Source organism: Mercenaria mercenaria, chromosome 17 (assembly GCF_021730395.1).
Source record: "Mercenaria mercenaria strain notata chromosome 17, MADL_Memer_1, whole genome shotgun sequence".
NCBI lineage: Eukaryota > Metazoa > Mollusca > Bivalvia > Venerida > Veneridae > Mercenaria > Mercenaria mercenaria.
In genome coordinates, this window is record NC_069377.1 from 17,471,335 (window position 1) to 17,498,218 (window position 26,884).

The following is a 26,884-nucleotide window of genomic DNA, read 5'->3' on the forward strand; positions in this document are numbered from 1 at the left end:
TGGAAAATGTATTTATGTTCCTGTTGCAATGGATTTGTCAAACCTAACAGAAAAAATGCTGATGCTCACCTCGGATTGAGCTATTGTTGATCACTCACCAGCTGTCTGACTGTTGTCCGTCCATCCACACTTTCCTTCAAACAACCTCTGCTTTGAAACCGTTCGGTGGAAGTTGATGAAGCTTGGCCTGGATGTGCCTTGGATGGTCTTCTTACGGTTCTGCTGTATTGCCCATAGGGGCAGCCAGAGCTAAAAATAGGAAAATCTTCAAACAACATCCTTCCTAAACCGCTAGGCCAATTTTGAAATACTTTCATACAAGTAGTTCTTGTGTGACCTTCAACCAAGATTGTTCATATTTTTCCAATTTGTCAAAAAACATGGCCACCAGGGGGAGTGGTCACTTTCCCGTATATGTATATTTAAAAATCTTTTTGTAAGAAACTGATGGCCTGATTTTGAAATAATTTCACACAAATGGTCCTTGTGTGACCGTCTACCACGATTGTTCAGATTACTGTGAAATCATTAATATTCGTGGGGGACTAATTTTCGTGGTTGAGTCAATCCAGGAAATTTAATCCCAACGAACAAGTAAAATTCCCATTCATTTTATGCTCAAAATTTGAAATCCACGAATTCATATCCCCACGAAATTGCCGTTTAGAGCAAAACCACTAAATTTCATGCCCACAAAATTAAATGATTTTACAGTATTCTGATTTATTCACGCTGAAGCTGTGAGTAAATTAATTATTCTCTAATCACTATTAATCCTGAACTGAACCAATAAAACTGAATCAACTACTAGTGAATACAAAGACAGAATTTAAGAATAAGGCTTGTATTTGGCAGCAAATATTTATAAATTCTCATGGAGTAAATACAGCATTTTATATTTTGTAGTCCTTGGGTAGTGGTTTGGGATAACAACTTCACTTGTGCGTCTTTGGAAAACTGAAACGAAACTAAAGAGAATTGAGACAAAATACAAATCGTGAATACATTTTACTGGAAATTTCGATTTTCTTGTCAGCTCAATAACCTGTGCAGGAAGAAAGTTATTAACTATTCTGAACTGCTACTCATGTCAAGTAAACCTGAAAATAAGAGTTATTATGTTAGCCATTATGCCACCGCTGGGCGGATGGGGAGGGTGTATAGTTCAGCTGCCAAAAACCTAGCCTCCGGTGGTAATAAACTGCGCAAACACTGCTTTTATATTTCAATTCAGACATGTCATGTTTGCATTACCCAGGGGTATTGTGTAAATTGTTGGTATTGACAGCTAAATGTCATATTTTCTCACCTGTGCATAATACCTGAACCCACTAAATAATGTGGGTTACTGATCCTTAAAAAGTTAAGACTATGATAAGATGGCAGACTGCATTTATCATACCTCTCAATTGTTAAGGGATAATAATGAACTGAAATGTTTTTGAATACATTGAACTTTTAGGAATATTCTCCAGATGAAGTGAAGCATATTAGATAATCACTTACATTGTAAATTTATATATCTATACCCTGGTGTCTAACTATTCCTCCAGTAACCAGAAAGTAATCAAAAGTAATCATGATTACAGGCAGAAAATTCACTGTAATTCGTTAAATTACATTACATGTAATAAGATTGAGGTGAGTAACCAAATACATTTGAATACTTGTATTTGAGTAATCAGTTTCAGGTGATTACAATTACTGTATTCGATTACCCCAAGCCTGGAACCAATCAGTCAGTTTCTTCCCCCTTCATCATCTTATTTACACATACAGACGCATACATACTAGGGGGGAATTTAACCAACCAGTCAGTTTCTTCCCCCTTCAACACCTATTATTCAAACATGTAGACACATACATACAAGGGGGGAAAGAATAAACCAGTCAGTTTCTTCCCCCTTCACCGCCTATTATTCACACATGTGGACACATACATTCTAGGGGGGAAAGCAGTCTTCGCCTTAATTTTTTTCAGCACTTGTCCTTTCGGGCAAGTAAGTTAAGAAAACCACTTGCCCGAAAACATTTTTACTTGCCCGAAATCATTTTGTTTATAAATATGATGTATTTTGGTTTATGCTTAATTCAACATTCAGTTATTTAAATGGTAGTCAACTAACCTACCCACACTATTGATGGGCAGGCTAAGCCAACATAAGTGGATAACCATGTTGCAATATTCAAGTAACTAGCCGACAAAAATTATTGGAGAAAACTGTAGAAAAAAAGTAAAACCTATACCAGTATCTAGTTATATGCCAGGTGTAGGGTTCAAATTTACACTACCCTTCTAAAACTTACTTTTTTAATCCGGGGCCTTTAAAATATAGTGTAGTTGTTCAAATTTAACTGCAATAATGGATCAGCCTGGTTAGGGCCCCCCCCCCCCCCCCCCCCCCCCCCAAAAAAAAAAAAAAAAATTGTTGTGTTTCTGGTGGCATGGCCAAAAAAAGTTGAATCATTATTATCAAGTAAATATCACAGTCCGGGGCGACGTGTCCAAAAAATATGGACACAGTAATCATCAACCCACCCGTGTTTAAAGCGAAAAAAAAACATTAACAATTATCAGTAATTATTCTGTTGATAGACAAGTAATTGGCCTTGTTTTCGTCATCAATTAAAAAACCCTCAAAGAGCTAAAAGAAGTGTTTCGGTATCATGGCATTTGAAGTGGAGATCAAAGCGGTATAGTTGCCCGAGATTGTCATGGCATTACGTCATGTTTTCGCGCCATTTCACTGTCTGATCGTATGGCCTCGGTTCTTTAAATTGCTGAGAAGAAATCAGTAAAAAAGTATCTTCTTTAATTTTTTTAAAAGCGAATGTGCAATATACCGTATAAACTGACAGGTAAATGTGTCAAACGATAATAGTAGATATCTCCTACACTCTGTGACCTATTTGCCCTCAAGGAATTTACGTTATTGTTTGAAAAGAATATCTGACATAGTGTGGAATCAAAAAAGACATGTACAAAGATTCATTTACTTATTAAACTTATTAAAAACCACAGCGACATCAGACTGCTTTATTTTAAAACAATTTTTTATTTACGTTCACGAGGTCACGTAACCTATTCTGCCGCACTTGCAGAAATCTGTTTGCCAAAAAACGTTTTACTCGATGTATTTAAATTGCTGCCGCTTTTTCATTATTTAAGATTTTTTAATTCTGTTTTTTGTACTTTCTTGTCAAAAGTCTGAATTTTATGATCATAGTATGTATTATTTATTTACTTTTAGAAATAAATAAATAATTAAGATCGCGCTGTTTGAAATTTTACAAATAAGTGTATGAAACTTCGATCGTTTTTATAGAATTTTGCCTACATTTCTGTCGATATCTTATTAAAATTGTTATAGAATTCAAACTGTATTACTTCTCAAGCGGTGTTGAAAAGTTGAAGCGATTATATTAAAAAATGAATGCACTAAACGCGTTTTTTGTGTACGTGTCGATAAACAAAAGTAACGGCGATACGATAGGTTGCACGTGCTCGAGGAATGGAAAATTACTGGCATGACGTTTCGATATCTTTACGATTCGCGGGTAAACTCCAGTCATAGGGATGTAATTTCTGAATTTTGTAAAGCAACTTTATATATTGCAAATGTGGTCATCAATTCATGCATAAATATACGAAAGCTAGTATTTAGGATGTTCATTTCAGATTCATGAAATTCTTTTTAGCTCGACTATTCATAGAATAGTGAGCTATTGCACTCGCCCATGCGTCGGCGTCGGCGTCGGCGTCTGCGTCCGCGTCCGCGTCCCGATTTTGGTTAAGGTTTTGTATGTAAGCTGGTATCTCAGTAACCACTTGTGGGAATGGATTGAAACTTCACACACTTATTGACTGTGACAAACTGACTTACATTGCACAGGTTCCATAACTCTATTTTGCTTTTTTACAAAATTATGCCCCTTTTTCGACTTAGAAATTTTTGGTTAAGGTTTTGTATGTAAGCTGGTAACTCAGTAACCACTTGTGGGAATGGATTGAAACTTCACACACTTATTCACTGTGATGAACTGATCTACATTGCACAGGTTCCATAACTCTATTTTGCTTTTTTACAAAATTATGCCCCTTTTTCGACTTAGAAATTTTTGGTTAAGGTTTTGTATGTAAGCTGGTATCTCAGTAGTTACTAATGGGAATGGATTGAAACTTCACATACTTGTTCACTATCATGATTTGACATGCACTAAGCAAGTCCCATAACTCTACTCTCTTTTTTTTCAAAATTATGCCCCTTTTTCGACTTAGCAGTTTTTGGTTAAATTTTTGTATGTAATCTGATATCTCAGTATCCACTAATTGGAATGGATTGAAACTTCACACACTTGTTCACTGTCATGATCTAACATGCACTGTGAAGGTCCCATAACTCTACTTGGCATTTTTACAAAATTATGCCCCTTTGACTTAGCACTTTTTTGTTAAGTTTTTGTATGTAAGCTGGTATCTCAGTATCCACAAATTGGAAAGGATTGAAACTTCACACACTTGTTCACTGTCATGATATGACATGCAGTACAGAGGTTCAATACCTCTACTTTGCATTTTACAAAATTATGCCCCGTTTTCAACTTGTATTCATTCAATTGACAAGGCTGTTGAATAGTCGAGCGTTGCTGTCCTCCGACAGCTCTTGTTTGTAATTATTGTGAAAATTAAGGGATTTAAATTTCGGAAAAAGCACTTGTCCGTTTGGGCAACCACCTGAAAACTTTGGCTTGCCCGAAACAGGATCTACTTGTCCCGGACTTCGGGCAACCCAGTTACGATGAAGACTGGGAAAGAACCAACCAGTCAGTTTCTTCCCCCTTAACCGCCTATTACTCACACATGTAGACACATACAAACTTGGGGAGAAAGAATAAACCAGTCAGTTTTTCCCCCTTCACCGCCTATTATTCACACATGTATCCACATGCATTCTAAGGGGGAAAGAACCAACCAGTCAGTTTCTTCCCCCTTCACCATCTATTATTCACACATACAGACAAATACATACTAGGGGGAAAGAACCAACCAGTCAGTTTCCTCCCCCTTTACTGTACATTATTCACACATGTAGACACATACATACTTGAGGGAAAGAATAAACCAGTCAGTTTCTTCCCCCTTCACCGCCTATTATTCACACATACAGACACATACATACTAGGGGGGAAAGAACCAACGAGTCAGTTTCCTCCCGCTTTACTGTACATTATTCACACATGTAGACACATACATTCTTGGGGGGGGAAAGAACCAACCAGTCAGTTTCTTCCTCCTTAACCACCTATTATTCACACATGTAGACACATACATTCATAGGGGGGGGGGGGGGGGGGGGAAACAACCAGTCAGTTTCTACCCCCTTCACAATCTGGTGTGTCTAGTGGGGGAAAAACAACCAGTCAGTTTCTAACCCCTTCATCATCTTATTCACACATACAGACACATACATACTAGGGGAAAAGAACCAACCAGTCAGTTTCTTCCCCCTTCACCGCCTATTATTCACACATACAGACGCATTCATACTAGGGGGGAAAGAACCAACCAGTCAGTTTCTTTCCCCTTCACCGCCTATTATTCACACATGTAGATACATACATACTAGGGGAAAGAACCAACCAGTCAGTTTCTTCCTCCTTTACTGTACATTATTCACACATGTAGACACATACATACTTGGGGGTGGGGGGGGAAGAATAAACCAGTCAGTTTCTTCCCCCTTCACTGCCTATTATTTACACATACAAACACATACAACACTAGGGGGGAAAGAACCAACCAGTCAGTTTCTTCCCCCTTCACCGCCTATTATTCACACATACAAACACATACAACACTAGGGGGGAAAGAACCAACCAGTCAGTTTCTTCCCCCTTCACCGCCTGTTATTTAAACATGTTGACACATACACACTAGTGGGGAAAGAATAAACCAGTCAGTTTCTTCCCCCTTCACCGCCTATTATTCAAACATGTGGACACATACATACTTAGGGGAAAGAACCAACCAGTCAGTTTCTTCCCCCTTCACCGCCTGTTATTCAAACATGTAGACACATACACACTAGGGGGGAAAGAACCAACCAGTCAGTTTCTTCCCCCTTCACCGCCTATTATTCACACATTACAGACACATACATACTAGGGGGGAAAGAACCAACCAGTCAGTTTCTTCCCCCTTCACCGCCTATTATTCACACATGTAGATACATACATACTTGGGGGAAAGAACCAACCAGTCAGTTTCTTCCTCCTTTACTGTACATTATTCACACATGTAGACACATACATACTTTGGGGGGGGGGGGGGGGAGAATAAACCAGTCAGTTTCTTTCCCCTTCACCACCTATTATTCACACATACAAACATATACAACACTAGGGGGGGGGGGGGGGGGGGGAAGAACCAAGCAGTCAGTTTCTTCCCCCTTCACCGCCTATTATTCACACATGTAGATACATACATACTAGGGGAAAGAACCAACCATTCAGTTTCTTCCCCCTTTACTGTACATTATTCACACATGTAGACACATACATACTTGTGGGGGATGGGGAGAATAAACCAGTCAGTTTCTTCCTCCTTCACTGCCTATTATTCACACATACAAACACATACAGCACTAGTGGGGCAAAGAACCAACCAGTCAGTTTCTACCCCCTTCACCGCCTATTACTCACACATGTGGACATATTATTCTAGGGGGGAAAGAACCAGCCAGTCAGTTTCTTCCCCCTTCATCATCTTATTCACACATACAGACACATACATACTAGGGGGGAAAGAACCAACCAGTCAGTTTCTTCCCCCTTCACCGTCTATTATTCACACATACAGACACATACATACTAGGGGGGAAAGAACCAACCAGTCAGTTTCTTTCCCCTTCACCGCCTATTATTCACACATGTAGATACATACATACTTGGGGGAAAGAACCAACCAGTCAGTTTCTTCCTCCTTTACTGTACATTATTCACACATGTAGACACATACATACTTGGGGGGCGGGGAGAATAAACCAGTCAGTTTTTTTCCCCTTCACCACCTATTATTCACACATACAAACATATACAACACTAGGGGGAGGGGGGGGGGGGGGGGGGGAAGAACCAAGCAGTCAGTTTCTTCCCCCTTCACCGCCTATTATTCACACATGTAGATACATACATACTAGGGGAAAGAACCAACCATTCAGTTTCTTCCCCCTTTACTGTACATTATTCACACATGTAGACACATACATACTTGTGGGGGATGGGGAGAATAAACCAGTCAGTTTCTTCCTCCTTCACTGCCTATTATTCACACATACAAACACATACAACACTAGTGGGGCAAAGAACCAACCAGTCAGTTTCTACCCCCTTCACCACCTATTACTCACACATGTGGACATATTATTCTAGGGGGGAAAGAACCAGCCAGTCAGTTTCTTCCCCCTTCATCATCTTATTCACACATACAGACGCATACATACTAGGGGGGAAAGAACCAACCAGTCAGTTTCTTCCCCTTTCACCGCCTATTATTCAAACATGTAGACACATACATACTAGGGGGGAAAGAATAAACCTGTCAGTTTCTTCCCCCTTCACCACCTATTATTCACACATGTGGACACATACATTCTAGGGGGGAAAGAACCAACCAGTTAGTTTCTTCCCTCTGCACTGTGTATTATTCAGACTTGCAGATACATGCACACTATGAGGGGGAAGAACCAACTACCATCATCCTACGAATATAAAACGCACATTTTTACTGAGATTCTGGTCTTGAAGGACTGGTGCGTCCTATATATGGGGATAGAAAAAGACCAAACATTTTCCCCGACTCAGAAATTAAGAAAATCGATCTTTGTTTACAACGCGTACCTTTATATTGAAGAGAATTCAAGGGGAGTAAATACCAATGACTCGGGCATAGCTAATAGCCAGTATCGGGACCCGGCGTCTTAAATTACTTTTGTATAAAATGTAAAATTAAGAGCTCACTTAAAATCTTAAGACAGATAAATGCTGTTTTTCATAAATATATTTTACAACGCATTTCTGTAACTGATCATTGAGTTTTTAACAAAACCTGTGTAAAACTTTCCCGGCATGTTTTCACACATTTTGTAATAAAATACTTGAAACTCCATATCAAGTGCCCGGAAATCGATTATCTAGTCTTCATAATTTTTATAGTTTTCTATAATCCTCTTGTTCATCGAGAAATTCACGCCCGAGGCATTATTATCTTACCAACTACTGTCACAATCTGCAAACAATTAACCGTTTAATCATACCCGGAGGCAACTGTAAACATGTGCATGCAAGATTTTAGACTGATCCAATAACATCATAGTCGATGATTCGTAATTTTCAAAACAATTTGCAAACCATGAGTCTTAAAATTACGTCATTTTACCGCCACGTGCCAAAGTGTACTTTCGTTTTCGCTGGCGTCAATATTCATGGTGTGATCAGAGGATGCGCCAGTTTAGTGCTTACACAGAGTTTATGCTTTTCAATTTGAATACTTGCACAACGTGCAAAAACATCGACAATGATTTAGCAAAAGGCCGGCAAGTTCGTGCCAGAAATTTAGAGAATTTCGGACAAACATAAATTCGGATAAGTGAATTTTATGAGATAAATTGCAATTCATACTAACCTAAGGATTTTGCAAGTTTATAAAAATTGATTTACATTCCTTTTGTGATATTGCAATTAATTAAAACGAGAAGAATTCTCAGTTTAAATACATACACATGTAGTTTTAATCTAAATATGGACAATCCAGAGCAAGAGATTCTCTTTACATGGGTATAAGCATTTTTCCAGAATTCTGTTGATATTTTTTCACTGCGTCCTATACACTAGTGCGACCTATAATCGGCCGATTACGATAGTCAGTTTCTTCCTCCTTCACCATGTATTATTCAGACATGCAGATACATGCACACTAAGGGAGAAAGAACCAGCTAGTCAGTTCCTTCCCTCTGCACTGTGTATTATTCAGACATGCAGATACATGCACACTATGGGGGGAAGAACCAACCAGTCAGTTCCTTCCTCTGTCACCATGTATTATTCAGACATGCAGATACATGCACACTATGGGGGGAAGAACCAACCAGTCAGTTCCTTCCTCTGTCACCATGTATTATTCAGACATGCAGATACATGCACACTAAGGGAGAAAGAACCAACTAGTCAGTTTCTTCCCCTTTCACCATGTATTATTCAGACATAAAGATACATGCACACTATTGGGAAAGAACCAACTGGTCAGTTTCTTTCCCCTTCAGCATGTATTATTTTTCTGGTATGTAGATATATGCATACTAGGGGGAAAGGACCAACTAGTCAGTCTATCCTTTTTGGTTCGTGTACAAAAGGTGGAAACAACTAACCAGGGCGGAGAAAAAATCAATTGGTTGGTTTGTTTTTCCTTTGTGTACAAAACAACGGGGACAAAAACTAAGCAAGCGTCTGAAAAAAGCAACTGCTTTTTTTTTTCACCCTGTCTTTTGTGAAAAGAAAAAAATAGGGGGGAAACTAATCAGGAGAGGGGTGAGGGAGAAAAAATCAACCAGTTGGTTTTTTCTCCCTTGTTTATGCACAAAAACTAGTGGGAAAAAAAACAGGTGGGGAGAAAAAACCAACTGTTTGCTTTTTTTCTCCCTTGTTTATGCACAAAAACTAGGGGGAAAACAACCAGGGGAGAGAAGAAACAACCGGTTGTTTTTTTTCTCCCTTGTTTGTGCACAAAAACTAGGGGGAAAACAACAACCAGGGGGAAGAAAAAAACAAATGGTTGTTTTTTTCTCCCTTGTTTATGCACAAAAACTAGGGGGAAAACAACCAGGGGAGAGAAGAAACAACCGGTTGTTTTTTTCTCCCTTGTTTATGCACAAAAACTAGGGGGGAAAAAACAGCCAGGGGAGAGCTTGTTTATGCACGAAAACTAGGGGCTGGGGGGTGAAAACCAACTGGATGGGGGGGGGGGGAAACCAACTGGTTGATTTTTTCTCCGGGGAAGAAATCAACCGGTTGGGTTTTTTCCCCGGGGAAGAAATCAACCCGTTGGTTTTTTCCCCGGGGAAAAACTGACTGGGAAAAATCTGACCGATACATCTGTAAAGCGATACCGCATGAAAAACACTGATGAATACTCACCAAAATGTACTGCTAACTTGACCAAAACTAGCAAAACTGGTTAATATCGAAATGCGAATAATTACATTTGCCAAAACTCATGTCCGCCAGAGGACGTGATCATTTTTCCTATACGTATATAATGGAAACTTCAAAAAATGTTCTTGTTTAAAACTTAAGGCCCAGTTCTAAAACTGTTTTACACAAATTTTCTCTTGATGACCCTTTGACATGACTGCAAGGGAGTGTGGTCACTTTTCCCTATAATTATGGGGAAACTTAGAATCTTCTTGTTTGATATTGTCTCATAGTATCAGGCATTGAAGTCGCCATGTGAGGAGGTCATCCAGTTTGCTTATGGAAGTGGTTCTACCCATGCCCGGAGGGGCACCTGTGGTCTTCCTCCACCATGAAAAGCTGGAAAGCCACCATATGACCTATAATTGTGCTGCAGTGAAAAGACCAACAAAAACAAAAAAAATCTTACACTACTTCCCCCACCATACACACATTACTCGCCAATTTTTAGCTCGACTTGAAGAATAAGTAGAGCTAAGCTACTCACAACGGCGTCGGTGTTGGTGTCGTTGTTGGCGTCACACCTTGGTTAAGTTTTTCGTACCAGTCCACATTTTGACAAAGTTTAGATAAAACTTTGAAACTTTCAGCACTTGTTTACCTTCACCATGTCCAGCTTTAGGCCAGAGTACATAACTCCATCAAGGATTTTGACTGAATTATGGCCCCTTTTAACTTACAAATCTCGGTTAAGTTTTTCATACCAGTTCATTATTTTGTGTAAAGTGTTTGACTTATGACTTTGAAACTTTTATCACTTGTTTATTATAACAGTCTCTATTTGTAGGCAAGAGTACATAACTCTTTCAACTATTTTGGCTGAATTATGGCCCTTTTTTGGACTTAGAAATTGGTACAATTTTCGTACAAGTCAGCATTTTGTCAAAATTATTAGACATGTGGCTTTGAAACGTTGAACACTTGTTTATCATCATGATTTCCATCTGTAGGCAAGAGTACATAACTCTGTCAAGTATTTTGGCTGAATTATGGCCCTTTTTGAACTTGGAAATTGGTTCAGTTTTCGTACAAGTCCATGTTTTGTCAAAACTATAGTCTACATATGTAGGCAAGACTACATAATTAGGACAAGGAATCTGGGTCATGTGGAATTAAAAAAACTAGGTCAGTTGGCCAGATCAAAGGAAAATCTTGTTAACTCTCAGGAGTCCACAGCAGTGCTGTAGCCAGACACAAATTTTAACCGAGGCAATCTAGGGGGTCCGGGGTTGCATCCCCCCACCACCAGAACATCTCTGGTACGTTCCGAAGCACTCTCATATCTCAGACTGCATGTGTTATATCACAGTAAAAATTGTCTTTTTAGCCCTATTTATCATAGTTACTTTCATATTTTAAGAAAAAAATATTGATAACAAGGATACTTAATTGGGGGTTTATCCTAGTCTAATATGGTGTCTTAATTAAATGGGTAATAAAAGCAGAAAACAATCAGTAAATTTAAGACATACAACAACATACTATTTGTCAGTTTCCTGGAAATTTATAAGTTTATAGCTCGAGAGGGAGTAGGTACGGAAGGGGGTTCTGTCCGTGTTTGGGCGGGGTGGGGGGAGTTCAGGGCGTCTCCCCTTAGAAATTTTTGAAATACAGGTATAAATTGGTGGCCTCTTGGGGTACTGAGGGGGAACCCTCTCATTTTAAGGGGGTCAGGGTGCTCTCCCCTGGAAAAGTTTGAAATACAGGTATGAAATGGTGGCCTTTGGTGCAGTCTTGGTCTAAATTTTGAGGTACTATGGGAGAACCCCCTCATTTTAGGGGTGTCAGGAGTCAGGGGCTCTCCCCCTGGAAAGTTTTGAAATACAGGTATAAAATGGTGGCCTCTGGTGCATTTTTGGTCTAAATTTTGAGGTATAGGAGTGGGGTTCTTCCTCATTTTAGTTGGGGCGGGGGTTCTTCCCCTGGAAATTTTTGAAATATCGGTATAAAATAGTGGCCTCTGGTGCGTTTTTTGGTTTAAATTTGATAATAATGATAAATAATTGGGTGCAACTTTGATAAGTATAGGTCACTTCTCAGCCAACTTGGACGTGGGGTGGGGGGGGGGGGGGGAAGGGTTCACGGGCCTGGTAAGGCTATCAATATGACTGACTGCTTGGATTTCTGCCTTACTTTTCCTCAATGATGTCATGAGGCAAATGATATTCTGATATATTCTAATGATATTAATATACTTTTTAACTGTTATAACTGAATTTTTCATAAACTGTGTGATAGGCCTACTAGATTTTACTCTTTTTTTTTTGCTCATCAAATTTTAACTGAGGCAACTGCCTCGGTTTGCCTCAGTGTGGCTACGGCGCTGCACAGTTTAAGTTTTAAACTCATGAGAATTTGTCAGAATCTTTGTCTTGATGACCTCTAAGTCAGCTTGGAATCTAGGTCATGTGGGGTCAAAAACTAGGTCACCCAGTCAAATGTGAACACATTTATGACCCTATCTTCATGAAACTTGGTCAGAATGTTTATCTCGATGATCTTTAGGCCAAGTTCGAAACTGGGTCTTATGGGGTCTAAAACTAGGTCCTTAGACCCAGATCAAAGGAAAATCTTGTTGACATTCTAGAGACCACATTTAAAGTTTGAAACTTATTAGAATTGGTCAGAATGTTTGTCGTGATGACTTCTAGGTCAAGTTAGAATCTGGATCATGTGGGGTCAAAAACTTGGTCACCTGGTCAAATCAAAGAAACACCTTGTGTATGCAATAGGAGCTGCATTTTTCACTGGGTCTTCATGAAATTTGATCAGAATGTTTTTCTTGATGAAATCTAGTTCAAGATAGAATATAAGTCATCTGGGGTCAAAAACTAGGTCACTCTGTCAAATCATAGAAAAACTTGATGTGTATAATAGGGGCTGCATTTTTCATCTGATATGCATGAAACTGTCAGAATGTTTGTCTCAATAAAGTCTCAGGTAAGTTCTTATCTGATTGACGTGGGCTGCATTTTTCACTGGATATTTGTGAAATTTGATCAGAATGATCTTGATGAAATCTAGATCAAGTTCGAATATGGGTCATCTGGTTGTCAAAAACTAGGTCACCTGGTCAAATCAAAGAAAAGCCTATGTATGCAATAAGGGCTGCATTTTTCACTGGATATCCATGGAATTTGAACAGATTGTTTGTCTTGATGGTCATTCTGTCAAATCATAGAAAAACTTGATAAACTTGATGTGTTCAATAGGGCTTGCGTGTTTCATCTGATGTGCATGAAACTTTGTCAGAATGTTTGTCTAAATAAAATCTCAGATGAATTCTTATCTGATTGACGTGGTATCAAAAACTAGGTCGTCAGGCCAAATCAAAGCAAAAGCTTGTTTACAGTCTAGGGGCCACAGTTTTAATTCATTCTTCATAAAACTTGTTCAGGATGTTTGTTGTCACAAAGTCTTAGATGATTGGAATCTGGGTCACTTTTGATCAAAAACTAGGTCACTATGTCAATTCAAAGGAAAAGCTTGTTTATACTCTACAGGCTACATTTTTGTACCCCCTGACAACAAAGTTGTAAGGTGGGGTATACTGGTTTCTGGTTGTCTGTCCGTCCGTAGACACAATCTTGTGCGCACCATCTCTCCTCATCCCCTTGACACAATTTAATGAAACTTCACACAAGTGATCAGTAACAACGGTAGTTGTGCATGGGGCATGTTAGGTTCTTTCAGAAAAAAAATTGTAGAGTTACGAGACTTTGTTTTTTGTTACGATACTATATACATAGACACAATCTTGTGCGCACCATCTCTCCTCATCCCCTTGACACAATTTCATGAAACTTCACACAAGTGACCAGTAACAACAGTAGTTGTGCATAGGGCATGTTAGGTCTTTCAGAAAAAAAAATGTGCAGAGTTATGTGACTTTGTTTTTTGTTACTATACTATATACATAGACACAATCTTGTGCGCACCATCTCTCCTCATCCCCTTGACACAATTTAATGAAACTTCACACAAGTGATCAGTAACAACAGTAGTTGTGCATGGGGCATGTTAGGTTTTTTCAACAACAAAAATTGCAGAGTTATGGGACTTTGTTTCTTGTTAACATACTATGTACATACAGTCTGCATATGCAATCTTGTGCGCACCTATTCTTCCGAACCCTTGCACACAATTTAATGAAACTTCACACAAGTGATCAGTACCAACCCTAGTTGTGCATGGTGCATGTTACGTTCTTTTAGATAAATATTCTACATAGTTATGGGACTTTGTTTTTTGTTACTATACTGTATACATACAGTCTATATACATACAGTCCACATAATTATGCAATCTTGTGTGCGTCAAATTGCAATGTACTGTGTCAGTGCATGCGGGGGGTACATTCATCACCTTTAGCTCTAGTTGCTCCAATCTTCAAGAAACTTTGCCAAAATGTTTGTCTCTATGAAGTTCTAAACTGGGTCAGGTTGGGTCAAAAACTAGGTCACTAGGCTAAATCAAAGAAAAATCTTGTTTACACTCTAAGGCCACATTTTTGCTCCAATCTTCATGAAACTTGGTAACAATGTTTATCTCCTCAAAAACTCAGGACAAGTTTGAAACTTGGTCATGTGTTGTCAAAAACTGGGTCACTAGGTCAAACATGTTTACACTGTTATGGTGTGTTACTCAGATGAGCGACCTAGGGCCATCTTGTACCTCTTGTTATTTAGCAGAAACATTTAAAATATTCCTGTCAGAAAACACTGCACTATTTCAAAATAATTTTACAGTCAATTGCCATTGACCATTGAGGCCCTCTTGTTTTAATGACATCTTTCTCTTTTGGATTGTTCTTAGTATGATAATGAATGATATTATTCAATTGTAGGAGGGTCCAGATTGTAATAATGAATGACATTTTACTGCTTTAGAAGGGTCCTAAGTTTGATAAGGAATTAAATTGTTTCACTGTAGGAGGGTCCAGAGATTGTAATTATAATGAATGACATCATTCCATTGTAGAAGGGTGCAGAGATTGTAATTATAATGAATGACATCATTCCATTGTAGAAGGGTGCAGAGATTGTAATTATAATGAATGACATCATTCCATTGTAGAAGGGTGCAGAGATTGTAATTATAATGAATGACATCATTCCATTGTAGAAGGGTGCAGAAAGTAATAAGGAATGATATTATTAGCAAGGGTGAGCTATTGTGGTCAGTGAAAAACTTCTTGTCCAAAACCACAAGCCCTAGGGCTTTGATATTTTGTATGTAGCATCATCTAGTGGTCCTTTACCAAGATTATTCAAATTATCCCCATAGGTTCAAATATGACCCCGCCCTGGGGGGTCTCATGGTTAATATAGACATGTATAGAAAACTTCGAAAATATTCTTGTACAAAACCACATGGCCTAGGGCTTTGATATTTTGTATGTAGCATTGTGTAGTAGACCTTTACCAAGATTGTTAAAATTTTCCCCCTTGGGCTAAACTGGCCCCGCCCCGTAGCGGGGGGCACATGGTTTAAATAAAATTGTATAGGGAAAAGTTACCTTTAAAAAAATTCTTGTCGTCAACCATAAGGCCCAGAGCTTAGATATTTAGTATGTGGCATGCCCTTGTGGTTCTCTACCAAGATTGTCCCAATCATGACCCCGGGGTCAATATATGCCACGCCTGGGGTTCCTACATTGACTTATATAGGAAAAATCTTTAAAAAACTTCTAGTCCAGAACCATAAGGCCCAAACCTTCAGACATCCCAACTATCCTGATCCCATCGGGTTTCTCCCAATTCTGGATGTAAAGCCCAATCACCCCGATAAGAAGTCCAAATCTCCCGATTAAAAAAAAAGCAACAACAAACAAACAAACAAATTATCCACTAGCTCCTTTACATTAATCCAATATCACTAATAATGAATCTGTAAACAACAGTTTTCAGATATTTTCACACCTACTACCCCTGTTGAAAACGAAAGTAGGTTGTTGCATGCCGATTTTTAATAAACATTTCTCTAAAATCATTTTAATAAGAGGAAATGTCATGGTAAATTTTAATATCAGATACTGTCAAATGCTGTTGAACTGTCCTTGCATCATCACAATTTGTCAAACACATCCTTTAAACTGGAGATTTGGGCTGTTGAATGTTTACGAAAGCGTAACAGTATCCAGACATACAATTTTGGATATCTGGATTTTAATCAATAAAAATGTTGGGGCTTGGGGTTTTAGATACGGTTGGGTGGGGATGAGAATCAAACAGTTAATTTTCTATCGCCTAAACTTGTATTCTTTTAACTCTGTACATTTTGTTTTGACGGTTCTAACAGTTGCATTAATTCACCTGGGGAGTCTTTTTCCCCACAAAAGAAATATGAATGCAGGTTTAATTCTCAGTGGAGTTTTGAATTTAGACATTCAGTAGTGCTAAAAGTGCCATAACTATTAAATTTTGCAAAGAAGGCTTGCGTAAGTTACAACAAAGAGTTGAAGAGTGGTGACCATTTCAGGACTTGAAAAATGCATGAACATGCGAAGAGTAATGACTAGTGATATTATAAGTGTAAATTAAGTTTATATTATCATTAGCTGCTACATTGCATGTTGTTTATTAATTTTTTATAAGGAATGCTAAAGAGATGTTTTACACTTTTTAGTTTTTAGTACCTATTAAGCGATAGTACTGCAATACCATGAACGTAAGTACCGCAGTATTAAATCTCCCACTTGAACACTTCAATCTTCCACTTTGGAATGCAAAAACTCCCACTTGGCATTCAGAAATAGTTGGGATGTCTGAACCTTAGATATTTGGTATTTTCTACTGGTCAACTATCAAGTTTGTTCAAATCATGACCCTGGGGTAAAAATTGACTGCTCAGCGGTTTTTACAATGGCTTATGTAGAGAAAAACCTTTAAAAAGGCCATGCCCAGGTGTTTCCTTGTTTTACATAGACATTTTTTTTTGAAGCAGTGGCAAAAAAATTTGGACCACAAGTTAAATGTTTGATGCAGATTTCAATACTCATCTTGAGTAGTTTTAATCATGACTTACTGACCTAACTTTTCATTTTTGAAGATACAGCATAGAATTTTGGATCACTTGAGATTTCAATACTGATCTTGAATAGTCTTAATCATGACCTACTTCTTGTTTTTGAAGCTACAGCAAAGAGATTTGGACCAGGTGTGTAACTTTTGATACAGATTTCAGTATTCATAACCCTGACCTACTGACCTACTTTCTTGTTTTTGAAGCTACAGCAAAGGGATTTGGACCACCTGTATACACGCCTAGCTCAAGAAGTATTTCATATAGATCCATGAAACCTTGCATGAGTCTTAATTATGATATGAACTTGCGCACCTCCTATTTTTATTGGGTCTGCCTCCTATTTTCAGAGTTATGGACCCTGAAATAGTCAAAAATGCACATTTTCACCTTGTGCTGCACATAGCTCAAAAAGTATTTAATATAATGGTTAAAAACTTGCATAAGTCTTTATCATGATATAAACTTGCACTCCTCTTATTTTTTGGCTGGCTCCACCCCCTATTTTTAAAGTTATGGCCCCTGAAATAGTGAAAAAAATGCACATTTTCACCTAATTATGTGCCTAGTTCATAAAGTATTAAATGTAAATTCATGAAACCTTGCTTGAGTCTTTATCATGATGTGACTTGCACACTTGGCATTCTTCTTGAGAATCTTTGCGCTTATTACAGAGTTATGGCCCTTGAAATAGCCAAAATAGTGGATTTTTTGTTTGTAATGCTCATAGCTCAAAAAGTATATGGCCTAGAATAATGAATCCTTGAAATAAAATGTTTGTTTAGGCAATACCCCATTAAGACTGCAAACATTTGAATTATTGCCCCTTATTTGTGACAAATGTACCAGTGGGGGGCACACCCTGTGTCCTACAGACACATTCTAGTTAAACAGATTTCAGTAGTTATCTTGAATAATCTTTACCAAGTTTTTAGCTCCACTATACAAAGTATATGGAGAGCTATCCTACTCACCCACCGTCCGCGTCTTTCCGCGTCTCCACCTTGGTTAAAGTTCCATAACTCTTTCACCAATATTTCATGAATTATCTCCCATTTTCACTTAGAATTTCAGGTAAAAGTTTCGATGCACTTTCACTCTATCTCAGTAATTTGTCAACGAAAACCTGAGTTATTAGATTGGGGTATGTCGTTGGTCGGGCGGGCGGCGTCAAACTGGTGTTTCCGGTCAATAACTTTTGTTTCGGTAAAGATATTTTAATAAAACTTGGTATGTATGTAGCTTATATCAAGATAAAGGCTGGGATTGATTTTGGGGTTTCTGGGGTCAAGGTCAAGGTCACTGTTACTTAAAATAGAAAAAGGGTTTCCGGTCAATAACTTAACTTAGGAATGAGCTATCATGATGAAACTTGGTGTATAGAAAACTTATATAAAGTTGTAGCTTGGGATTGATTTTGGGGTTTCTGGGATCAAGGTCAAGGTCATTGTTACTAAAAATAGGGTTAGGGTTAGGGTTGTGCTTTAAAGTGGTGCACTGTGATTCAGTATACTTTTTTATTCTTATGAAAAGTATTGAAAACCTGGTTTCATGGCATTGCCGCGTTTTTTGTTACTAAATAGATTTGATTCAAACTTAAGGTATTGGACCCCTAATAGCAATGTTTAAAAAATGGCATTTGCTTGGTATATTCTTAAAGTTGACCATGTTTCGCACTGTGTTGCAAATTTTAAACAACTTTTACCATGCCGTTTTTGTAAATTTTGTATTATATATGGTATTTCCTCAAGCTCAAGTAGAGACAAATTTCAGTGTGATTGCCACTATCTAAAACGTTTGCAGAGAATTCATTACAGCATTAATTATAATAAAAGAAACATGAAACTATTGTTAAACAATTATAAAACACAAAATAAGACCGTAAATATCTTTTTTTTTCTAGGGTGCCTCAAGTAAACAGATTTAATGAGACGGAATTCTAACTCCAACATTGAAAAATTAAGGTCGAATCCTGTGGGTCTGTTTTGAATTTTGCTCACTTCATTCAAAAATAACTTTGGGGCAGAAGTAAAACCTACCTGCATTTCTTCCACAATATGTAATCTAAAGAATGAAGGCAAAATAGAGAACTTTTACCGCATGTAACTCGGTATTTTTAAAGATGTCTAACCCTACCCCTCCTGATTCAGAGGTAAATTCACTTTGAACAGCAAGAAATCGCTTATAAAATGAAAATTTTCCACTTCTGTACAAAACATCCATAATAAATTTGAAAGAAGAAAAAACTTACTAGAAATAAAGGGAAAAAAATAATTTGGTCCCACTGGGGCTTGAACCTACGCCCCCCTGCAAATTGCAGTCAAAGTAGGTTTATGGTATGAATTGAATACTCTTCAAAAAGGAGGTACTCTGTTACGGGTCCAATACCTTAAAATATTGTTCCACAATATCACCCACATCATATGACACAAGGTCCATAACTCTGGTACCAATATTTAATGAATTATCCCCCACTTTTAGTTAGAATTTCAGGTTATTGTTTTCAAACTTGAAGTAGTTGTTCCACATCATCAACCATATCATATGACACAAGGTGCATAACTCTTGCACCAATATTTTATGAATTATGCCCCCTTTTTGCTTAGAATTACACTTATTTAGTGTTTTGATGCACTTTATCTTTATCTCTCTTATTAGCTCACCTGAGCAATGCTCAGGTGAGTTTTTCTGATCACTCGATGTCCGGCGTCCGTCGTCTGTCTGTCTGTCTGTCTGTCGTCTGTCGTCTGTCGTCTGTCAACATTTAGCTTGTGTATGCGATAGAGGCTGTATTTTTCAATTAATCTTCATGAATATTGGTCAGAATGATAACCTTGATGAAATCTAGCCCGAGTTCGAAAATGGGTCATCTCGGGTCAAAAACTAGGTCACTAGGTCAAATCGAAGAAAAACCTTGTGTATGCGATAGAGGCTGTATTTTTCAGTTAATCTTCATGAATATTGGTCAGAATGATAACCTTGATGAAATCTAGGCTGAGTTCGAAAATGGGTCATCTCGGGTCAAAAAGTAGGTCACTAGGTCAAATCAAAGAAAAACCTTGTGTATGCGATAGAGGCTGTATTTTTCAATTGATCTTCATGAATATTGGTCAGAATGATAACCTTGATGAAATCTAGGCCGAGTTCGAAAATGGGTCATCTCGGGTCAAAAACTAGGTCACTAGGTCAAATCAAAGAAAAACCTTGTGTATGCTATAGAGGCTGTATTTTTCAATTATTCTTCATGATTATTGGTCAGAATGATAACCGTGATGAAATCTAGGCCGAGTTCGAAAATGGGTCATCTGGGGTCAAAAACTAGGTCACTAGGTCAAATCAAAGAAAAACCTTGTGTATGCGATAGAGGCTGTATTTTTCAACTGATCTTCATGAAATTTAGCCAGAATGATTACCTTGATAAAATCTAGGCCAAGTTCGAAAATGGGTCATCTGGGGTCAAAAACTAGGTCACTAGGTCAAATCAAAGAAAAACATTGTGTATGCAATAGAGGATGTAGTTTTCAATTGATCTTCATGAAATTTGGTCAGAATGATTGCCATGATGAAATCTAGGTCGAGTTTGAATATGTGTTATCTGAGGTCAAAAACTAGGTCACTAGGTCAAATTAAAGAAAAATCTTGTGTATGTGATAGAGGCTGTATTTTTCAATTGATCTTCATGAGTTTTGGTCAGAATGAGTGCCTTGATAAAATCTAGGTCGAGTTTGAACATGGGTCATCTAGGGTCAAAAACTAGGTCATATCTAAGAAAATGCTTGTTTTATCGCAAGAGGCCAATTTTTTGGTCCAGTCTTAATGAAAATTGGTCAGAATATTTGTTTCCATGAAATCACTAGGTCAAACATGTTTTACACTGTTATGGTGTGTTTCTTAGGTGAGCGACCTAGGGCCATCTTGGCCCTCTTGTTACGTAATATTTTTGACACAGACTCGAGCTATTGTGCAATATCTTCATCCACCATTGCTCCAGTGATAGCCCCAGCTTCCTCAGATATGCCCATTTTCACTATCGACATCGAAATAGTTGAGCACACTGTCTCCTGTGACAGCTCTTGTTTGTTTTTGAAGCTATAGCAAAGGCATTTGTTCAAGCTAGCAACTAAACTCCGGTGATATAGGGCCATCATGGCCCTCTTGTTCCATTGTAGGAGGGTTCAGATTGTACTAAGGAATGGTATTATTCCATTTTAGGAGAGTTCAGATGGTGATAATGAATGACATTATTCCATTTTAGGAGGGTTCCGAGTATTTTATGATAATTTTTCATGGTATTTTGACCTATCTCTGCCTCTCCAGTCTATAACTTTGTCATGCAAAACATTTTGCACAAGTATTCCCCTGGATGAGACAATGTGTCATGCGCAAAACCTGAGCCCTTAGCTGCAAGGTCAAGGTCACACTTGGAGGCCAAAAGGGATTTTTTCTTGTCCAATCTTTTTCTTCAACAATCCTTAAAGGGATTTTAATAGTACTTGGCACAAATGTTCACCATCTTGAGACGGAGTGTCTTGTGCAAGAACCAGGTCCCTAGGTTTAAGGTCAAGGTCACACTTAGAGGCCAAAGGTCAAATTCAAGAATTTTTTTGTCCGGAGCATTTCTTCTTCATGCATGGAGGGATTTTGATGTAACTTGGCACAAATGTTTACCAGCATGAGGCACCCTTGTTTTTAGAATTACGTCCCTTTGTTTTACTATTAATAGATGATATTATAACTTATTTATTACTGGCCGTAGGGAAAAATCAAGACCAGCTTTCTGTGGTACAACATGCATGTTACATCCAATTTTTAGGTGTATTTTGACCTATGTCTACCTGGTTGAGGATTAATTTCCCTTTGTTGTTACTATAAATAACTTATATGATACCTTTTTTGATAATCAGCCAAAAAATGCCATATGAAAACAACTGTAGGTTTTTATATAGTTTTTTAGCTCACCTGTCACAAAGTGACAAGGTGAGCTTTGGTGATCGCGCGGTGTCCGTCGTCCGTCGTCCATCCGTCCGTCCGTAAACTTTTGCTTGTGACCACTCTAGAGGTCACATTTTTCATTGGATCTTTATGAAAGTTGGTCTGAATGTTCATCTTGATGATATCTAGGTCAAGTTCGAAACTGGGTCACGTGCCTTCAAAAACTAGGTCAGTAGGTCTAAAAATAGAAAAACCTTGTGACCTCTCTAGAGGCCATATATTTCACAAGATCTTCATGAAAATTGGTCAGAATGTTCACCTTGATGATTTCTAGGTCAAGTTCGAAACTGGGTCACGTGCCTTCAAAAACTAGGTCAGTAGGTCTAAAAATAGAAAAACCTTGTGACCTCTCTAGAGGCAATATATTTCATGAGAACTTCATGAAAATTGGTCAGAACATTCACCTTGATGATATCTAGGTCAAGTTCGAAACTGGGTCACGTGCCTTCAAAAACTAGGTCAGTAGGTCAAATAATAGAAAAACCTTGTGACCTCTCTAAAGGCCATATTTTTCATGGGATCTGTATGAAAGTTGGTCTGAATGTTCATCTTGATAATATCTAGGTCAAGTTCGAAACTGGGTCACGTGCGATCAAAAACTAGGTCAGTAGGTCTAAAAATAGAAAAACCTTGTGACCTCTCTAGAGGCCATGTTTTTCATGGGATCTGTATGAAAGTTGGTCTGAATGTTCATCTTGATGATATGTAGGTCAAGTTCGAAACTGGATCACGTGCCTTCAAAAACTAGGTCAGTAGGTCAAATAATAGAAAAACCTTGTGACCTCTCTTAAGGCCATATTTTTCATGGGATCTGTATGAAAATTGGTCTGAATGTTCATCTTGATGATATCTAGGTCAAGTTCGAAACAGGGTCATGTGCGGACAAAAACTAGGTCAGCAGGTCTAAAAATAGAAAAACTTTGTGACCTCTCTAGAGGCCATACTTTTGAACGGATCTCCATTAAAATTGGTCAGAATGTTCACCTTGATGATATCTAGGTCAAGTTTGAAACTGGGTCAGGTGCCTTAAAAAACTAGGTCAATAGGTCAAATAATAGAAAAACCTTGTGACCTCTGTAGAGACCATATTTTTCAATGGATCTTCATGAAAATTGGTCAGAATTTTTATCTTGATAATATCTAGGTCAAGTTCAAAACTGGGTCACATGAGCTCAAAAACTAGGTCACTATGTCAAATAATGACGTCATACTCAAAACTGGGTCATGTGGGAAGAGGTGAGCGATTCAGGACCATCATGGTCCTCTTGTTAGTTTTTTGGATAGCGATTTAACAATCCTTCTCATAGTAGTGAAAAATTATGCCATATGAAAACAACTGTAGGTTTTTAGTTCACCTGAGCACAAAGTGCTCAAGGTGAGCTTTTGTGATCGCCCTGTGTCCGTCGTCCGTCAGCGGTGGCGGCGTCGTCGTCGTCATCTACAATTTGACTGTTAACACTCTAGAGGTCACAGTTTTGGCCCAATTTTAATGAAACTTGGTCAGAATGTTACCCTCAATAAAATCTTGGACAAGTTCGATATTGGGTCATCTGGGATCAAAAACTAGGTCACCAGGTCAAATCAAAGGAAAAGCTTGTTAACACTCTAGAGGTCACAATTTTGGCCCAATCTTAATGAAACTTGGTCAGAATGTTACCCTCAATAAAATCTTGGATGAGTTCGATATTGGGTCATCTGGGATCATAAACTAGGTCACCAGGTCAAATCAAAGGAAAGGCTTGTTAACACTCTAAAGGTCACAATTTTGGCCTAATCTTAATAAAACTTGGTCAGAATGTTACCCTCAATAAAATCTTGGATGAATTCGATATTGGGTCATCTGGGATCAAAAACTAGGTCACCAGGTCAAATCAAAGGAAAAGCTTGTTAACACTCTAGAGGTCACAATTTTGGCCCAATCTTAATGAAACTTGGTCAGAATGTTACCCTCAATAAAATCTTGGATGAGTTCGATATTGGGTCATCTGGGGTCAAAAACTAGGTCACCAGGTCAAATCAAAGGAAAAGCTTGTTAACACTCTAGAGGTCACAATTTGGGCCCAATCTTAATAAAACTTGGTCAGAATGTTACCGTCAATAAAGTCTTGGACGAGTTAGATATTGGGTCATCCGGGGTCAAAAACTAGGTCACCAGGTCAGATCAAAGGAAAAACTGTTAACACTGTAGAGGCCACATTTATGACTGTTTCTTCATGAAACTTGGTCAGAATGTTAATCTTGATTATCTATAGGTCAAGTTCAAATCTGGGTTAGATGGGATCAAAAACTAGGTCACTAGGTCATTTCAAAGGAAAAGCTTGTTAACACTCTAGAGGCCACATTTATCACTGTATCTTCATGAAACTTAGTCAGAATGTTAATCTTGATGATTTTTAGGTCAAGTTCGAATCTTGGTCATGTGGGGTCAAAAACTAGGTCACAGGGTCAAATCAAAGGAAAAGATAGTTTACACTCTAGAGGCCACATTTATGACTGTATCTTAATGAAACTTGGTCAGAACGTTAAGCCTGATTATCTATATGTCAAATTTAAATCTGGGTCAGGTGGGGACAAAAACTAGGTCACTAGGTCATTTAAAGGAAAAGCTTGTTAACACTCTTGAGGCCACATTTATGACTGTATCTTCATGAAACTTAGTCAGAATGTTAATCTTGGTGATCTTTAGGTCAAGTTCGAATCTTGGTCATGTGGGGTCAAAAACTAGGTCACAGGGCCAAATCAAAGGAATAGCTATTTAACACTTTAGAGCCACATTTATGACCATATCTTAATGAAACTTGGTCAGAATGTTAATCTTGATGATCTTTAGGTCAATAGGTCAGGTGAGCGATACAGGGCCTTCATGGCCCTCTTGTTATATATACAAATTTTAATCCATGTGTTTTGTTATAACATATTGTATATATAGTACAATACTGCTTATACATCTTGACAGATATCAGTTCATTATTTTATACTGCAGTAGAGAAAATTAGGTGCCTTCCAGTAGGGGACTTTGTATTGCATGGCAATACTTCATTCACTTGTTCCATTTTAGGAGGGTTCAGAGTGTGATAATGAATGATATTATTCCATTATAGGAGGGTTCAGAGTGTGATAATGAATAATATTATTCCATTTTAGGAGGGTTCAGAGTGTGATAATGAATGATATTATTCCATTTTAGGAGGGTTTAGAATGTGATAATGAATGCTATTATTCCATTTTAGGAGGGTTCAGAGTGTGATAATGAATGATATTGTTCCATTTTAGGAGGGAGTGTGATAATGAATGATATTATTCCATTTTAGGAGGGTTTGGAATGTGATAATGAATGCTATTATTCCATTTTAGGAGGGTTCAGAGTGTGATAATGAATGCTATTATCTCATTTTAGGAGGGTTCAGAGTGTGATAATGAATGATATTATTCCATTATAGGAGGGTTAAGAGTGTGATAATGAATGATATTATTCCATTTTAGGAGGGTTCAGAGTGTGATAATGAATGTTATTATTCAATTTTAGGAGGGAGTGTGATAATGAATGATATTATTCCATTTTAGGAGGGTTCAGAGTGTGATAATGAATGCTATTATTCCATTTTAGGAGGGTTCAGAGTGTGATAATGAATGATATTATTTTATTTTAGGAGGGTTTGGAATGTGATAATGAATGCTATTATTCCATTTTAGGAGGGTTCAGAGTGTGATAATGAATGCTATTATTCCATTTTAGGAGGGTCAGAGTGTGATAATGAATGATATTATTCCATTTTAGGAGGGTTTTGAATGTGATAATGAATGCTATTATTCCATTTTAGGAGGGTTCAGAGTGTGATAATGAATGCTATTATTCCATTTTATGAAGGTTCAGAGTGTGATAATGAATGCTATTATTCCATTATAGGAGAGTTCAGAGTGTGATAATGAATGATATTATTCCATTTTAGGAGGGTTCAGAGTGTGATAATGAATGCAATTATTCCATTATAGGAGGGTTCAGAGTGTGATAATGAATGATATTATTCCATTATAGGAGGGTTCAGAGTGTGATAATGAATGATATTATTCCATTTTAGGAGGGTTCAGTTTAGGAGGGTTCAGAATGTATGTAATAATGAATGCAATTATTCCATTATAGGAGGGTTCAGAGTGTGATAATGAATGCTATTATTCCATTTTAGGAGGGTTCAGAATGTGATAATGAATGTGATATTATTCCATTTTAGGAGGGTTCAGAATGTGATAATGAATGTGATATTATTCCATTTTAGGAGGGTTCAGAATGTGATAATAAATGTGATATTATTCCATTTTAGAAGGAAATGGAATGAAATAAGGAGAGCAATTATTCTATTATAGGAGGGTTAAGAGTGTTAGAATGAATGCAATTATTCCATTGTTGGAGGTTACAGGGTGTAATAAGAAATGCAATTATTCCATGTTGGGGGTACAAAGTGTAATAAGAAATGCAATATACCATATAGGAGGGACCAGAGTGTAATAAGAAATGCAATTATTCCATGTAGGGGGTTACAGAGTGTAATAAGAAATGCAATTATTCCATGTTGGGGGTACAAAGTGTAATAAGAAATGCAATATTCCATGTAGGAGGGGCCAG

At 37.8% G+C, this 26,884-nt stretch overlaps 1 protein-coding gene across 1 annotated transcript in view; it reads left to right on the forward strand.

Moving 5' to 3' along the window:
• LOC123536293 (differentially expressed in FDCP 8 homolog) overlaps window positions 1-26,884 on the forward strand; it is an 83,010-nt gene that overhangs the window by 25,800 nt on the left and 30,326 nt on the right. The gene's annotated exons all lie outside the window — the stretch shown is intronic.